A 19,341-nucleotide genomic window follows, 5' to 3' on the forward strand; every position below is an offset into this window, starting at 1 on the left:
ATTTATAAAAGTTTTCGTTTTATATAGTCAAATATTCTAGCATTGTCATTTGTTATTATTTCTGTTATTTTGATGGATTGAAAGTTTCCCCCACTTAAATATTTATTAAATATTCACATAAAATTTTCTCTTGTTTTTGATTGTTTCATTTTTTTACATTTATTTTTAAAGTCCATGTGGAATTTTTTGTTATATAGAATAAAATAAAGCTATAAATAGAAAAATGGTACATAAGACTCACATTATACTAAAAAATAGAGCATATATTTTCACTACTGTTGAACTATTTCCGTATGATAAATTCTTAGTATCACTAGGTCAAACTTGCCTTTGGCTTTTAGATATGTTCCTTTTTAAAAGGACTGTATTAACCAAAATGTAACTAATAATGAATGTTGTTGGCAGTTAGTTCTGTAAGACTTTGTTTCACACATCTGCACACCACCCACCCTCAGAAATGTCGTGCCACAGGTGAATATAATATGTTTTGTTCGAAACAAAACTGTTTTGATATGGCCTTGATGTTATGTGAAATATTCTATATGTCAGTTTCCTGATGGGAGCAACACAAAATTAACAGAAAGCATGAACTCATCTCTCCAGGGGCTCTACAAATGCTACAGGAGTCTAAATTTTGTGGACAGAACAGTGATAAGTAAAAAGAGGTAACTAGTCAGCTGAGTATAATAATATGGAAAATATTACTAATTTAGGAAAGCAGGATGCTTTGTTAATAAAAATTAAAATGATAAAAATATACATAGACATATATATTAGAAAGATAGTAAGGTAATGAGGATTTCCACATAGGGCAACTCTAGGGGACACAATTCACATTGAATTCTATGTAAATGGTGTATCCTAGTGTTTTGCAAAACTGGATCTGCAGGTGATACTTTCATTGAAACTGAAACATTGCTTATGGAAAATAGGATTAAGAATTATTTTTACTTTTTCTGTATACTGTTCTGTATTTTGAACTACATTTGAAAACAAAGTTCTAGTACTTTAAACATATATTTGAAAACTACTGACCTAATCATGGCATTTTATAATCCCAAAGAAAGCATGAACAGGGAGCATCTGAAAATATACCTAAGCCACTTATTCTGTTTGATAATTAAGTCTGGAATTTAAACTAAATGGTGACTGGATAAAAAAACAAATTTAGCCATTGGGTCATGTATTCATCAATCCAGTTATTCACCTATCATATATTAAATGTCTGTTTCAGGAACTGTATCAGCTGAGCAAAAGCAACCACATTCACTCATAACTATAGTATAAGAGAACACCATAGTGTAATGCAACATGCAATAGGAGTACAACTGATTTTAGAATTGGTCCTGCCACCTAGCAAGTGCCCAATAGATATGTATAAATGAATGATGGATGGTGAATGAATGGATATTATACCACCTCAGATATGAAAGCCAAAGTGACATTTGGATCTCATATACAGCTCATTTTATCCACCAGGAATGGGCTTGAAGGAAGATGATAGGAGGCTCAAATACGGGAATCAAGCATAAATTGCACACAACAGAGACAAGACAATGCGTCAGACATGCTGTAAAAGTGTATTTGGACTTATGACCATTATAATCAGATGACACCTGAAAGCCAACCATATATCTTAAAGACAAAATTCTGAATATAGGCCATCTAAAAGGCAAATATCTAGCAAATGCTGCGATGCTTTACTCATTCATTCTGTAGACAGTATTATGTTTGAGGTCCTGAGTAAGAAACTGAGGATAAAGAATGGAAGAGTCCTTTTCTCAAAAAGCTCACAGCCTAGAATGAAATACTTGCTATCATCACCATCATCTTCATCACCATTGCAATACAGTACATATGTACAACAGAAACGGACTAGTATTATGCGAGTATCAGAGAGGGATACATAAGCAGGGGCTTAACTCTATCTTTAGGAATCGGTGTCAGAGTACTGAAGGATGAAAGAGACTTATTCAGGGAGAGAAGAGTACACTGGGCAGGAGAAAAACATGTAGAAGGGCAAGGAGGCACGAAAAAGCAATATGCCTCTAGAAACCAGCAATTTTGGTCTGACTAGAGGGGTGATGTTTGTGGAGTTGCAATGACATAGGACAACTGCTGAAAGAAAAATATCTAGAGGTCCTTTCTGTCTTACTGGGGAGTTTGAACTGCATGCTGAAGAAAGAAGGACTCACCAAAGATCACTGTTCCTAAGCAAGGCCCAAATCTTTCTGTTTTGAGGGTTTCAGATTGACTTCTTAATTTGGGGTTGTTTAAGATAGAAGATTCTGAAAGGAAATACATTTTGAACGACCTAAGTTTACAGTCACAAGCTGTATATAAAAAGACAGATTGACCCAGCAAAGATGACCTGTTATTGAATTTTTGCATGTAAAATATTTATCTCAACCACTTACTGGAATGCTTAGAACTTTGCTTCTTCTCTTCTGTGAAATTTTTGGTATAATCACACTTTTCCGGATTTTTTAAACAATTTTTCTTTTTTTTCTGTTGATGTGTTAACTGCCGTTTTTCCTAATAGTCTTCTTCAGGATCAAATCCAAGTGGTCCCTCTCTAGGGACCAGGGATAATTTTCTAGGACAGTGGTACATAGAGGCTCATGTAGTTTGAATCAGTGCCAGTGACCAGTATAAAACCTAACATCAGGTTCTGCAAGACACCTAGGCAATAAGGAGAGACTGACATATTTCAATTATACATGAATCTCTCGCCCTCTCGGCGGCAGTGGCACCAGTGTAATGTTTAAAGTTTGGGTTTGTCTCACGTTCATAATTCTTTGACAAAGAGACTTTGTCTGATTATATTGATAGTTTTCTCAGCATCCAAAGGATTATACTAGTTTCTACTTAGAAAGCCATTAGTAATAACAATTGCTATACCCACTGTACACCCACTTATTGGCAAATCTTTAACTCCCCCAAAAGAGTCATTATGTTGAATTTGATTTCATATACTTGAATTTTTTTTAATGTATTCACATTAACACTGTGTTCCCCAAACTTTTGGATGAAAATATTTCTTTACAGCAGTGAGGAAAGCCCAGTCTAGGTTTGGAAAACAACATTTGCAATGGCCCTCAGGAGTGAGAGTATACAGAAAATTTCAGAAGAAGACCATGTGGCTACAACATCTGGTACGTCTGAGAATGTGGCTGTGTTTACCGTGGTAAACAAAGAAAGGAGTGAGAGACACATCCTGTAGGCTGGAAACATATTAGTGAAGGATTTCAGGCAAGTTTATGACATGCTCAATTTGAATCTTAAGGATTTATTCTACCATTGTTGAGGGAGACATGCCTTAGATCCCAGAGACCATTAGAAACCTATTCAAATAACTGAAGATTTGAATGATGAAAAAGATGAGGCATTGGGAACAGAAGGTATAAAAGATACTTATGAATAGGAAAAATTGATTGTACTTAGTGATTGTCTGGATCTTGCTGGAAGGACAAAATTCAGAAATTTAGGATGCCTCTCAGCTTTCTGGATGAGATTCCCTGGATGATGATGTGTCCTTTACAGAAAGAAGAATACAGGAGAAAGAATAGGTCGGGAATACATAGTGATAACCACTATTTATTCAGTGTTTATTCACCACTCACTGTGACAACCTCTTTGTATTACCTTATGTCAAAGGTGAGTTCTATTTTGGACATGATGAGTTTGAGAGGTCTGTGACTATCCAGGAAAATATCCTTACCAGCAGCATCAGAAGGATATATGAGTCTGCAGCTTCGGAGACCTAGTTGGTTTGGAGATCAAAATTTGAGAATCATGAGAATAATAACAGCTAACATTTATTGTTTGCCACATGCCTGGTACTGTTCTAAGTACTTCATGTGCATCGCCCACTTAATTCTCACAACATCCATATGACGTTGGAACTATCATTCATTCTTTTCATAAAAAAGGAAAAAGAGGTCTAATAAGAAATGTTATTTGACTTGCCCAAGGTCACAGAACTAATAAATGGCTGAGGCAAAATCTGAATCAGGGACCACGTTCATAATTCCTAAACCTTGAGATTGAAGACCCAAAGAAAGTTGCTAAGATGAGGACCTTGAACCATACTTGGGTTCCTTTGAAAGTAGATTCACTCTTCTGCATTTCAATCATGTAGCAAAGTTCTACAACCCAGGGAGCAAATGTCATGTCCTATAGAGAATTTAGGTTAAAACACTGGGTTTGAAATTCTTTGTGTGATTTTAGGCAAGTAACTTTATCTCTATGAGCTTCAATTTCTTTTTTCAAACTGTCAAAGTCTGATCTGTCAACCACCCAAAAGGATTTTTCTGAGAATGAAATGAAATGGATTTATTTGAAAGTGGAGCATATAGTGAGCATGCACTGAAAGTCTATCATACATTCAACTCTCTTCAATCTGCAATAGCCTATTCACTTCTAAATGTAGCCACCCTTCTCAGGGAACAGGAGAGGGAACAGACGGGGCACAGGGTGGATATTACAGAATGGGCTCCACTTACATCTTGGCAAAATTAACCTGTTCAGGTGAGAAAAGCAACAATGCTTGTATCTAACCTATTACAAGAATTGGGGTGAGCAGGTAATTATGCCTATTTTCTAAAGAGAATTATGGGATAATACAACTTCTCAGGCCAGTATTCGGTGTCTTTAAGCTGATATAATGATTTCTTTAAAATATTGCAGCAGATATTAAGCCATGTGTAGCTGTTTTGCATTCCCAGTATTACTGTTGTTATTCAATTTTTAGAACCTTGAACTTTATGACTTTACAGATTCTCTCAATTTTTAAGTGCAATATTATTGTATCTTGAAAATAAAACATTTTCCCTAGATGCACAACTCTAATTGTTTTTTTTGAATGTTTAAGCTCTTCAAGGACAGAGAGAGAGATTCTTGCAATTCTTTCATACCATCCAAAGGTACCCAGGGTAATCTGAAGGATTTAACAAACAGCTATTGATACAAAAATACAGGCATGATATAAAACATTTCATAAAGAATCATTCTGCTGGTAGGTCACTTTTGAAATTACCACTTTTTTTTTTTTTTGGCTCCACCTCACGGCATATGGGATCTTATTTCCCCGACCAGGGATCGAACCAACGCCCCCTGCAATGGAAGCGCAGAGTCTTAACCACTGGACTGCCAGGGAAGTGCCTGAAATTACCGCTTTAATTATAGCATGATTTGGGCATTTGGAAAAATCTTATCACAATCAGTGAGTAATGCATTCTGAGATAAAGAACTTCTAAACTTGTGAGATCTTTTTGCATAGTTGGAGCTAGCCTGACAATGGATAAGCTATACGCTTGACAAAATTTGCAGAACTATTTAAAAATACATGGCTTAAGTCTTTCTCCATTCTTGGAATTGAGCATAATCCATCTGATTAAATTATAACCCAATATAAGTAGTACTTTCGAATCAGTCAATACTTCCTTCTCCCCAGCTTGATTTCCAAGGCAGAGGCATAAAATGCCCATCATACTCTGTAATTGAGGTATTAATCTTTGACTCATCCTTGACATCCTACTTAACACCTACACAAAGTCTTTCAGTCTTACAAAATGCCATCATTTCAAGGTTTAGCAAATTGAGGCATACAGCTCTTTACCACTATGAGAAAAATATCCTTCCTCCTGACTTCTTACTCCCTCCCTCTCTCCCAAACTACTTTAACATAAAACAAGTTTTTATCCTGTCTCTGCTGACTTTAAAAAAGCGTTGTGTAAGTTTTCTAACTGAAACGCTTGCAAGTTAAGAGCTTAATAAGAACTCAAAGTTTTCTTAAAGAATATGCCATCTTTTATGTCATCAGTGATACCTTCCAGAAATTAAAATTACCTTCACACCATCCACTGCACAGCAACTAAGGCTTCTATTAATAATACATCCCTAGCATTATACTCTCATTATTTAAAAAAATCCTATTATATTTCATTGAATTTAGATTTCTGCTTCCCCTTAAGACTTCTTAGCATGATGATGCTTTTCCCTAGTAGTACATTACAATCACTTTGGGGAGCTTTTAAATTACTAATGCCTGGGCCTCACCCCAGAACAAATAAATCAGAATCTCTAGGGGAAAAGTCCGAGCTTCAGTATATTTCTAAGTTATGAAGTTTCTTTCAATGTGCAGCCAGGGTTTAAACTACGGTTTGAGCAATTCAGGGGATACTGGGGTTGGGTTTGGCCAGGTCTGCCCAATTACCTTCTAAGAATAACCCATGATCTGTGCGATGTTAAGACCCTGGTCAACTAACATATGAAGCAGGGTTTAAACTTTAATGTGCATGGATCTCACACGTGAACCTAAGTAAAATGCAGATTATGACACAGTACGTCTGGGGTGGGGCTGGGTTCTGCATGTCAACAAGCTGCCATGGGTGACACAGAGGCTGCTCTGTGGAACACTGTGTCTCCTAAGTGAACCCACTCGTTTTCACTGTTTCAACCTCCAAATATGCTGAGTGAGAATCCATATCTATAGGTGTGACCTCTCCCTTTAGACCCAGATTTCTTTTTCCGTTTTAAACACCTACTCTTGAATGCTTCTGAGACATTAGAAATTCAAAGTAACTCCAACTAAATTTCACTGTTGGAAGTCAGGTCCTTATCACAGTTTGCCTGGACTTTGTCAGTTGCCTCTTAGCAAGAGCCCCTGCCTCTAGTCTGGAGAATGAAGCCAGAGTAGGATATCCTCCACCATGTGGCTCCAGCTTACCTCTTCATCCTCCTCTTCCAAGACCTGAGCCTGTCTGGAGGAGTCTCTCCATCTTTTATTCCTCTTGAAGTAAGCTAGGCTCTTCCTTGTTTCCATGCCTTACTCAGGCCGCCCCCTCTGCCTTAAGACCCGCTTCTTCACTTTATTTTCCTGCTTGACTGCTGCTCAGCAGTTAACTTAGATCAAACAACACCCGTTCTCTTAAGCCCAAGATGAGTTGGTCAAATTCCCACTTCCGTGTCTCTGCTAAATCACCTTAAACTTTGAATTGCAATTATTGTTTTAGGACACTTTCTTTAATGAACCTAGAGCCTCCTCCTACCTCTGCACTAAGAAAGGAACTCTGTGGTTTCTTTGTTATTTAGCACAAATCCTTGAGTCAATTAAAGAAATTGCAGAATGAATAGGTAGCCTTAAATGGTCACTAATGTTGCCTTCTTTGACTCTCTAAAAGAATTCAGGTTTTGTTTGCTTCATTCTTTTGTTCAATAAACATTTATTTGTTTAAACTCAAATTGATTGCTTGGCTGCCCTAAAGAGCAACAGAGTTAATAGAGGTCAATTTAGCAAATAGAAAAAACAAATACTCATGCATTAGGATGAATTCAAATGCATAAATTGTGGGGTTTTTATTAAGTAATGTGGTTGCTTGTCTCTGTATCTTTCATTCCACTGTTAGCTCCAGATAAAAGTGCCATGCTTATCATCATAAAAGCAACTCAAGATCTGTCCAAAAAAGGTGAAGTGGTTTCAAGGGTATTTTTATTGTATTATGCTTTACACGCCTTTTCAGCCACCACAGTTTGAACAAAGCCCAATTTCCAAGCTAAATTCTATAAGTGGAAATCGGAGGCTATGGTTAAGTGAACAGAAATAGAATTGACAACCTAAATGCGTCAACATTCATGAAAAGTGACATCAGCAGGTTTGCTGTGCAATTGCTTTCTTTTTTTTAAAGGTGAGTAGGTGTTTAAAACTTTTCAACGTTTAGAAAGTGTCCTCTTCAGCTTATTTTCCTTTATGTAATTTTTTTTTTAACAAGAAGGAAGTTCTTTGCAAGGATTAGAAGACCTGTTAGCACCAACAAATGTAAAATCGTGTATATGGCTAAGAAAGGGGTGTCAAGAAAGACTATAGCCATCTCCCAAGAAATATAATTTGGGGATTATTATAATAATCCCAGGTAATTAGAAGAGACCTCTGCACCTCTGATCTGAGTGTGACTCTACAGAGCTGACTGCCATGGAACATCATAGCCTGGTTCTGCATGAACCATTGGACGACAGTCTCCTTACTGATATCCAAAGGACTTCTGAGTGAATTTTTTTAAGAGGACAGAAGAACAGTTTAAAGTTTTTGAGCACAAAAAGATGAAAACGTTCCCAGGCAATTCTCCTCTATCATTCTGCATAATGTTGTTGATGTCATCACCTTCAAAATGAATATGTGAGCCCAGAAATGAAAATGTAGATTTGTCTATCAAAATGTTTACCCTTGGAAATTCCCTGGTGGTCCAGTGGTTAAGACTCCACATTTTCATTGCCAGGGGCATGGGTTCGATCCCTGGTGGGGGAACTAATATCCCACAAGCCGTGCTGTGCGGGCAAAAAATAAAAAATAAAAATTTTACCCCTATTGGTGAATAGCAGTAAGTAAAATTCCTGTTGAAGCAAAGTTAATCCCTCCATTCTCTTTGCCCCCAAAGTACCACGTACCTGTCTCTATTATAGAACATTCACGTTAATCACATTTTGAGTCTGTTCACTTCAGTAGGCTGTGAATTCTTTGAATGCAGAGATCTTATTTTTAATCATTTCTGAATGTTAAGCACCTCACCAATGCCTGATGCTTTTACAGACCAAAAGTGGTTCAATACCAGCAATTTCATATTGTTTAACTAATAATTGTTCAGTATTTAATGAGTGAATACACAATTACTTTACATTAACATTCCATTTAACAGTTTTGGACTTTTCAAAAAGAAAGCCAGCATTTATTCCATGAATTTCATGTTTTACAATTATGAAATGACAAAATTATCAAATAGTCAATTTCTCCCTTAATACAACAAGGATTTGCCCAGTTTTTATGGCATAAAAAAAATTGAGCCCTAATAAAGACCAAATAAGACCTTTGTGCCTCATTATATTCTGATAAATTAATTAAAATTTTGTAGGGAATTCCTTGGTGGTCCAGTGGTTAGGACGTCACACTCTCACTGCCGAGAGAGTAGGTTCAATCCCTGATCAGGGAACTAAGATCCCACAAGCCTCATGGTGTGGAAAAAAAGAAAAAAAAAAAGAAGAAGAAAGAGAGAAAAAATAAAATAAAAATTTGTAGCTCCTTTGAATTCGAGAATATTTGTTCCTAGGAAGAGTTTTTCATTCAGTGTATGCATGTTTGTGAGATAGATAGATAGATAGATAGATAGATAGATAGATAGATAGATAGATATAGCCTTTTCTCAACATTTCTTAAGAGCAAACAAGAAACTAAAATGGAAAAAAAAGTGAACCCTGGAAGATGTGAAATGTTCTCCAATGAATGTTCTATGTTTAAATGAGCTTTTGGGAAAGATGCTTCCTCTGATGACGGCTTCAGAGAAATTCAGACCAGCTGGTAGCTAAAGGACACCAGAGTCAAAATCAAACAGGATAGAGCCATATTTCTGTTAATTGCCTTGCCCAAGTGATGATATGAGAAATCCTTTACACCATTTAACAATCTATTTCAACAATTGCTCATTCTATGAAACAAGATAACCACATAACCATCCCAAAGTACCATTTTGTACTTTTCGATATATGTTTATATCCAATTCAATGACATTTTGACTCTGAAACCACTATGATTTAGCCTAATATCTCAAAAATATACCTTCCTTGATATATTTACCTCTTTTAAGACCAGTTTACTTCTAGCATTAGTGTTCAAAATGACTCGCTGCTATGAAAAATTATTACAGCAAGAATTGCTACTTGTCTAATGTAGAAGTCTCACAATGGGTTATACATGTTTAAGAGTAAGAAAGATATGGTATAATCCCTTTCTGAGCAATGAAAATACTGTTGGGCTGGATTAAGTCTCTAGAAGTCAGCCTTTCAATTTCCCAGAACATTAACTATAAGGAAGAAGATAGAAAAATGAACATTAAAATCAATTATGGTATTAAATTTTCCTTCAATTAAAAAAAATTTTTTTTGCACTGTTGATGGGAATGTAAAATGGTGCAACCAGTATGGAAAACGGTATGGCAGTTCCTCAACAAAATTAAAAATAGAGTTACCATATGACCTAGCAATTCCACTTGTGGGATAAGACCCAAAGCAGGATCTTGAAGAGCTAATTGTGCACCTATGCTCTTAACAGCATTATTCACAATGGCCAAAGGTAGAAGCAATCCATGTGTCCACCAAGGTATGAATGGATAAACAAAATGTGGTATACACATACATTAGAATATTATTTAGTCTTCAGAAGGAAGGAAATTCTGATATGTACTATAACATGGATGAACCTAGAAAACATTATGCTAAATGAAATAAGCTACTCACAATAACACAAATACTGTATGATTCCACTTACATGAGGTACCTAGAGCAGTCGAAATTCATAGAGACAGAAAGTAGAATGGGGCTGGAGGGAGGGGGAATGGGGAGTTATTGTTTAGTGGGTAGAGATCCAGTTTTGTAAGATGAAGGAGTTCTGGAGACGGATGGTGGTGACGGTTTCACAACAGTGTGAATGAATTCAATACCACTGGGCTGTACACTTCAAAATGGTTAAGATGGTAAATTTTATGTTATGCATATTGTACCACGATTAACATTTAATTTAAAAAGAGCACCACCAAGAAGGCACTATCCATTGTTCTGATCTTTGAAGTCAACACGGACACACAGATCAGCAAGTGGGCAGCACAGTAAATATTCTAAATCAAACACAATATGAAGTCAATGATCTAATACTGGGCATGGCTCCCAAACATCCAGGCTTTTCTTGGGCTCTGTGACTCATTAGCTCAAACAAGTCAATTTAATTCTCTAGGCTTTGAATCTGATCCCTTCTGTAAAATGAAGTAATAATTCCACCCCGGATTTCCATGTGATGCTGTCATGAAAATCATCAGTGATGATTTTTAAACTGAAAAATGCTATGTCAAGTTGGGAGGTGGGTAAGGTCTGAGAAAGGGTTTCTATGCCAGAAGACTCTATCTGTTAATAAACAAGGGATGGGCTTCCCTGGTGGCGCACTGGTTAAGAATCCGCCTGCCAATGCAGGGGACACGGGTTCGAGCCCTGGTCAGGGAAGTTCCCACATGCCGCGGAGCAACTAGAGCCCGTGAGCCACAACTACTGAGCCCATGTGCCACAACTACTGAAGCCTACACGCCTAGAGCCCGTGCTCCGCGACAAGAGAAGCCACCGCAATGAGAAGCCCATGCACCGCAAGGAAGAGCAGCCCCCACTTGACGCAACTAGAGAAAGCCTGCACGCAGCAACAAAGACCCAACGCAGCCAAAAATAAATAAATAAATTTATTTTAAAAAATAAAATAAAAAATAAACAAGGGAGGTTTAATGTAGACAGTCTGAAGAAGGTCTCGTGGACAGTCCTTCCCCCTCTTAGCTGACTAGCTATATAGGGCAAGTCTACTTTAAATCTGTCTTGGTTTCACCACTTAATAACCTGTTTGTTGTGTGACTATAGGCAAGTTACCTAATCTCTTTGCACCTTGGTTTCCTCATCTGTTAAATGGGAATAACAATCAGGGTGAGAGGAAGGTGAATCATGGTTCTTAACACAGTTCACCTTGCTGCCAACGTATTTATCACTAGGAATACAGCCTCTGTAAGTACTCTACGGCAGTGGTTCTCAATTTCCCTAAGAGCTTGTTAAAATACAGATTCTGAAGCAGTTGGTCTGGAGTGGAGTCCACGATTCTACAGTTCCCAGGGACCCAGGTACTGCTGATCCTACTCATCCAAAGACACATTTTGAGCAGCAAGACTTACCGTGTGTCCCCACTTCTATATATTCTGGTCCCAATTTATTGAAAGAAAAAGTCAGAAAGCTTTAATCAGACCCCGATTCTACTGACTTCAGCTCTGGAAATTCTAGACTTTTTGAGCAATACGATACCTGAGACTTAGAGACTAAATAGTTTAACATCTCCAGCTTACAAGTGAGGGAAAGGAAAGCCCGGAGCCGATAAGCACCACATCTTACATCACAGAGCAACAGATCTGGTACCAGCATCTGGGTTTCCCAGCTCACAATCCTTACACTTACCAGGAATACAGTGATTGAGGACAAAGTCTTAACAAAACACCCCCCTAAACAAACATCCTAATTGAGGAAGCATGGGGGACAGAAGGAAAATGGCGGCCTCTAGAGAGAAGCCAATAGGGGTATGGTGCTTCATTCTGATCCAGAATGTTCCTCTGAACCTTCCCCAAGGAACAGAAGTGAGTGACTCGTCCATATTTTGTCAACATCTTAGAATCTAAGCAAGATTATATGCAAAACATCCCAGGCCATTTTCAACTGAAAATGATTTTTCTTTCCCTTGGAAATTTTAAAAACACTCAGCCAGGATTCAGCCTGTCTTTACTTGGCCTTTGCATCTTTGAATCTCAGGCTTCAGGTTCTCGCTCTTTAAAAGAACAAGCCCTTCAGGAGAACAAAACCACTGAAGTCCTCCTTGAAGAACAGGCAGTAATGACGACAGCCAGCTCCCAGCGCTATGAGACAGTCGACACAGAGGGGGGTCTTTCTCCATATCCATGACTAACCACTCCAGCTTCCTGTGAATGTGTTATAAATGTTCCCGGAGATGCACTGCAGCCCAGTGGGTGCTTTTTGGCTCTGTCTCACCACATATGTTATCTTCATGGTAGCTGCTCCCAAAAAGGGTTGTAACTCAGAGGAATCTCTTCACAGATTCATGTCTGGCTTTAAAACAAGGAGCTCTCAAACCTGTCAAATCAGGGAAACAGACGGTGTCTCTATTTTGGGGTACCTTTCCCCTCTGGGTTTGTAAAGGTTTCCTCTGGGAGGAGTCTTCCCTTTTACATGTATTTGATGGCTTGCATGTTGGAAAGCAACTGTGAGTCTGGAAAAGAGCCTTTTTCAAGGTGTACAGTTTAGGGAAGTTCAGGTTGAATCCATAGGGACGGAGGTAGCAGAAGGTGGGAGAGGGAAACAATGCACGGCTTAATGTACACAGCATGTAGCATTAGTTACATTAGCATGTAGCAGAAGCAAACACTTCTGTGGTTGCCATAGGAATGAGAAGACTTTTGATTTTAAATCATCGCTCCTCTGGAGCTACGTTAAAAATGTGACAGTGGATTCTTGCTGTTTACCACTACCAGCTTTTTAAATGGGGGCTCTTTTAAAAATGCAGCCCAGATGTTTACTCTACCGAAGGAGGTTACATTAACCTGAAACAAACATGTCACTCTCAAGGCCCAAAAAACTAAAGAATGTGGACTTCTCCCAGTTACCTTGGGCTCCACAACTTCCAAGCTAGTGAAACACAATGTAGTTCCGATATTTTCTTCCCCAGACGGGATTTGCGAAATACACAAAAGAGCCCGTGGTGGTAACTCAACCAAGTTAATTACCATTAAATTGTTGTGGGAGAATATTTTGAAACCAAACAATTGGTTTAAAACCAATAGCTCTTGAAACCGTTCTAGAGATTATCTGTTTAAAACATGGTGGCGCACACGCTCCACCCTCACCCCCTGTATGTTTGCCCCACCAGTTAACCCTCTAATCCTTTTCTTCGCTAACTCAAAGTTCTGACACCAAGTACCAACCTGCAAACTCAGCTTGAAACACTGCACTAAGTTTCATTAGTAGCTACTCCTCCCTTCTCCCCACTGCCAACTAGACACTGTGTTGTATTATTCATCTAATTTGAAAAGCTATGGAGAAATTAAATACATTAAAAGTTGAGCACCTTACATAAAGCTTCCCAACTTGCATGCCAAGTTGGGCCCCTGAAGCTGACTGCCTCTGGACACATCTGCTCAATTATGAAAGAATGTGATCATTTTCAAATACGTGCCTTAATATGAAAAAAGTTGGGAGAATCTAAGTTCAGCTAATTTGTAATCTTGAGAAAAGGAGTTGGTCTAGTTTATTATTTTAACCCTAGCAGCTCGTGCAATGCCTGGCACGTAATGAATGATAAACAATTATGTGCCAATAAATAGTTATAAACTGGGCTTCCCTGGTGGTGCAGTGGTTAAGAATCCGCCTGCCAATGCAGGGGACACGGGTTTGAGCCCTGGTCTGGGAAGATACCACATGCCGCGGAGCAACTAATCCCGTGCGCCACAACTACTGAGCCTGCGCTCTACAGCTCGTGCTCCGCAACAAGAGAAGCCACCGCAATGAGAAGCCCGCGCACCGCAACGAAGAGTAGCCCCCGCTCGCCGCAACTAGAGAAGGCCCGCGCGCAGCAACAAAGACCCAATGCAGCCATAAATAAATAAATAAAATAAAATAAAAATAAAAATTTATTAAAAATAGTTATAAATAAACACATAGTGACTGAACGCTTGGATTAGACAATATCTGTGACGGAGCCCTGGAAGAACAGAAACGTTTGTTGAGTCTCTCAGTACTCAGTGAATAAAGTTCCTACTCTGTGCCCGGCATCTACACTTAACTCGGCTGAGGAAAGAGAAGATGAGCTTATGAAAAATAGTGGACAAAATTCTGCTCTAGTTTGTAATTCCCTGTTGCCAACTTCTCTCAGGAAATCAGAGAGGTAAAAAGAACAACAAAGGCCCTTTTGGTGGAGCTATCTTGACATGGGTCCTCAATGCTCCCTACTTTGCATGACTGTCCAGAAAAAGAACACACATTAAAGAGCTCACTAAGGGCCACCAGCTCTCTGTGAGGGAAAATAATTATAATAACTTACACTCTTGGAGTACTTACTATGAGCCAGGAACCATTCTAGATGTGTTACACCTAATAATTCCTTTAATCCTCATGTATACATGATTAACTGTAACACAAGTTAGAAATATAAACCAAATACCATGGGACTTCAGAGGAGCGGGAGCTTATTTGCAGTCAAAATGATGGAGGTAATATTTCGACTGATATGTGGGACAGATGCAGCTGCGGTGGGGTGTCTCACCCCCTGCAACTCCTTGCACTTGTAAGCTGTTAAAAATATTTCAAAATAATACCTAACCTCAATACTTCCTGTGTGTCAAGTGCTGTGTTGTCTACATAGATGATCTCTTTTGATTCTTATTTTTATTCCTGTACTACAGAGCTGGAAACTGAGGTCTAAAGAGGTTAGCTTGCTCAGCTAAGAAGCAGCAGAACCGGAAGTCCCAAGCTCATACTTTTAGCTATTTTACTGCATTGTCTCCTGGATAACATTTCTTTGGTGTTTATTATACAGCAGTGAGTGCTGTGAGGCTGAATATTACATTTTTCCCCATGTACTAATAATGCTTGTGAGAAATTAAAACTCAATGAATACCAATAAGGTTCTCTTTGTTTCAGAAGCAAGTGCCCACCTACCATCACCCCCATTTTACGAGCATCAGGGAGGGGGTGAGTTTTCTGTTATCTTCAATCCACTAGAAGCAGAGAATGCTGATTTGGAAACTTGTTACCTAGGATATGATGCTCCTCAGTGCCTTCAGGTGATACATCCTAAAGACATTTAACTCTGAAATTAAACCAGAGACTGTATCATGAATAATAATGCAAAGATACGCCTCAAATACCCTTGCACACTATGCATAAGAAAAACATTTAGTATTACTATTTAAGCACATAAACCCTTGCTATAGAATTTGTTAGTGTATTCAAAACCTAAAAGGAATGAAACAGTTCCCAAAGTTCCTTTGACTTACACTGTTTTTGTTTTTTGACCTTGGCACTTGGAAACACAAAAAAGGTAGTTCAAAGTCACTACTATGCCTAAATTCATTTTGATCATTTTCTTCTATGAATCTCTACCTCTATCCTTGTCTCCATCTCTATCTCTTTCTAATCTCTACATCTACCTCAACATTTATCTATCTAATTTATCTGTCATCAATCCCCACTGTGCATAGTAATGTGGGATTGTAAAAATGACCTCACAACAACCTAAAATTGACTTTTACTCTTTTGATACAATTCACTCTCTGTGGGATCCCACTGGTATAGCCAAACCTATTTTCCTAATGTGTTCTGGAAGTTCAGGGGTCATATCTTCTGTGTAAGGTCTGTAAGACTTACGGCACATAGAAACCATTATTCTTTCTTTCTTCAACATGTTTTTGGATATTTTTCAGGTTGCCATCTGGATTTTTAGGAGGACTAGGAAAATACAGTTGAACTTGTGATTAATTTTTTCAGCTCCCTCCAGGAAAGTTGAAAGAAATTACGCACATACACACACATCAAGAATTGAGGGCAATGTGATTTTCTCGCCAGAGGGAATGAAGTCAAATTTCATTCTTACATACTCTCAAAGTGGTGCTTAAAAAAAAAAAAAAAAGAGCTGCTACTCTCAACACATTTCTCCATCATTAGTTGGCCATTTTCATGTCTTCATATTTAGGGTTTTGAGAGTTATAGTAAGTAGAGAGTTGCTTGAGAATTCCTCATTTCCCCACTCAACATTTCTTCATTTCCCTATATCCAGATCAGTAGATAAACACTGAGATAGAGATATAATTTATGAGTATTCTTTCTGACAAGCCAAGAAATTTCCACATTATACGCAAGATGGGCTTACTAGAATCCAGTTGGCAGAGGGAAAGATGACATTTTGAATTCTTCACTCTGTGAATTGACCCTTCTACAAAGTATTAAAAGAGGGGAAAGGATATTTTTAGAAGTGGGCAGCAAGTGGAACCAAAGGCTTCGCTCCTCTTGGCTCTGGCCTTTGCCATTTTGGCCAATGCAGCCTCTCTCCTAGTGTGGATCTCTGGAATGCACTTTCAAGAACAGAAGCCTGCATGATTTTGTTGTGAAGAATTTTCCTGCTAGCTGAGGATGGGCCAAAGGGGAAACTCCTTTGACATAATGTTCTTGAAATAGGATTTAGGAGTCTGCCTCTGGTCCTTTAAGGGAGTTTCAAGCCCTGGTCCAAACTAAGATGTTTACAGATTTAACGTCCTTATTTGCCAGCTGAATACCTGGTACATTATACATAAGTAAGCCCTCAAAACATGACTACATGCTTACATGGAATAAAATTAGGTTCCTCCTCCCTGTGAGACTATTTTTTTTCTCAGTCCATCTTTCCAACTCTCCCAGCTTTCTTTAGCTTTCCGACTATCATCAAAATCTTTTCACAAGAAAAGATTGGAAATTAATTTATACTAAAGAAAAAGTAATTGATGATGGCTTAACGTGTTTCCTTTCCCAGGGAGATTTCAATAAAAATAAAGCCCCAGATAAAGTGTCTGCAGGACCCCTACCATCTAATGACAAGCTTTATTGAGGAGAGAAGGAGAGATTCTTTTTGAGTGTTGGATCAAGAGATAAGAGAGTGACTTGCAGAGCAGAGAGAACCGGCTGCTATTGAAGCATATCATTCTCAGGTCAACTATTTGCAAAAATAAATGAATATATTATTTTCTATACTTGTTTAGTGAGCTAGCACTTAACCAAAGATCTTCAGTCTAGGTACTCCCCCCCCGCCCAAGGGATCCAAAATAGCCTCACACTTTGAGAGCTCCTAATATTTTTAAAGTTAGGTGAGTCTTTTGGGAAAAAAGGAACTTCCCCAAGATTTCATGCAGGTAGAAGGCAGAACTTCATGTAGTCCAACACAAATAAAAACATGGTCTTCTAGAGATCTCTGGAATATAGTAAAGCAATTAAACAAAAAAATATTAATTGTAAAATTGTCAATAACACAAACTTCTTTATCTCTTAGCAAACAGAGTAAACCCAGACTGACTCTGATGGAAGTTGTTTGGATGATATTAAAAGAGCAAATTGTCTAACTGCAAATCATGTGAACCTCTCTCCCAGATCGTTTGGGTCTTATGCCATCCAATTGCATAAATAAGTACACCTCAAAGATAAATTAATACAAACTGTTATCTTCACTGATCTCCAGATTCCATCTTGAAATATGCCTTCATTTTTTAATTAATCAAACACTTCTTCCTTTTGTATATAGAATACTCACACACATATTCTCTTACCACCAAACTGAACAGAAAAGTATAAACATCTCTGCCAAGTCATGTATTTTAAATAATACTAGATTGTTGATTTCAGCCTTACAATGCTAAACTTTCATACTGTAATGCCATCAATGTAAAAGACGTAACTCTGGCTTTTTAAAAATGATTTTTTATCTCTAGCTCACTGAGATATGTTAACACTGTCTGAGTTAACTTTTAGAGCTGATGTCTCAAGGATGTTTTGGGCTGAATCCTTCAGGGCTGTATAAGAGTTATTCTGAATACTTGCTGTAACCTTGCCTTCTTCTCTGTCTGGTTCTATTATATCTCAGAACAATGGGCCATTATAAATGCTGCTTTTGAGTAGATTAAAGTTATAAAACAGAGCTGAGCTGATCAGATCTTGACATTGGGTTTTGAACATTACAATACTTCCCCACCTTTAAAAATAATGCCTCACACAGATATTGCTATATGTGATCTACAGCTATGCTCCCCAGAGAATAAAATCATCTTTTGTAGTCTATTTCTGAACCTGGTCATATGATGTTAAAGAACTCAGCCGTTAATTACTTAGTAAAATAAAGTCCCTTTTTGCAAGTGAATAATCATCCCCTTCCCAAATACATTTCTTTAAGTTGAAATTTTCCTCTCCAAGTTTTCTTTAAAACATTGCCCTTGGACTTCCCTGGTGGCGTAGTGGTTGAGAATCTGCCTGCCAATGCAGGGGACGCGGGTTCGAGCCCTGGTCTGGGAAGATCCCACATGCCGCGGAGCAACTAGGCCCGTGAGCCACAATTACTGAGCCTGCACGTCTGGAGCCTGTGCTCCGCAACAAGAGAGGCCGCGACAGTGAGAGGCCCGCGCACCGCGATGAAGAGTGGCCCCCGCTCGCCGCAACTAGAGAAAGCCCTCGCACAGAAACGAAGACCTAACACAGCCAAAAAAAAAAATTGCCCTTTCACATTATATGTTCATTTTGTAAGACTTCAAATTCCCTTTCTTGGTCAACTCTCCAGAAATGACTGACTTCCAAACCCATCCCCCAACCCCTGGGAATCAACTATATATTTCACATTTCCAATTTAGCATCTCCTTTTCAATCACGGATCCATTTGGGCTCACCGACAGTGGACTGTGCACACTCTTTCTCTCTCTCTCACCTCTGAGTCATTACAATTTCTGTAGAATCACAATAGAGAGTTCAGAACCTGTCGCCCACACCTTACTGTAAGCTAAAGGAACCAGAAGACAGCTTTCTCCTTTTGTAAATGTCAAGTGTTCAGCATGTCTCCACTGGGGGCTGAACAGAAATGTAACCTTAGAGAAGTCAGTCCTTGGGTCTGGGCAAAGCTCTGAGTATTCTGAGTCCAAAGCTGGCTCTTCCTACAAGGGCATATGATTGGTAGTTTCAGCTTCCTCCTTCATCAGGCTTAAC

Source organism: Eubalaena glacialis, chromosome 7 (genome assembly GCF_028564815.1).
Source record: "Eubalaena glacialis isolate mEubGla1 chromosome 7, mEubGla1.1.hap2.+ XY, whole genome shotgun sequence".
Classification (NCBI taxonomy): Eukaryota; Metazoa; Chordata; class Mammalia; order Artiodactyla; family Balaenidae; genus Eubalaena; species Eubalaena glacialis.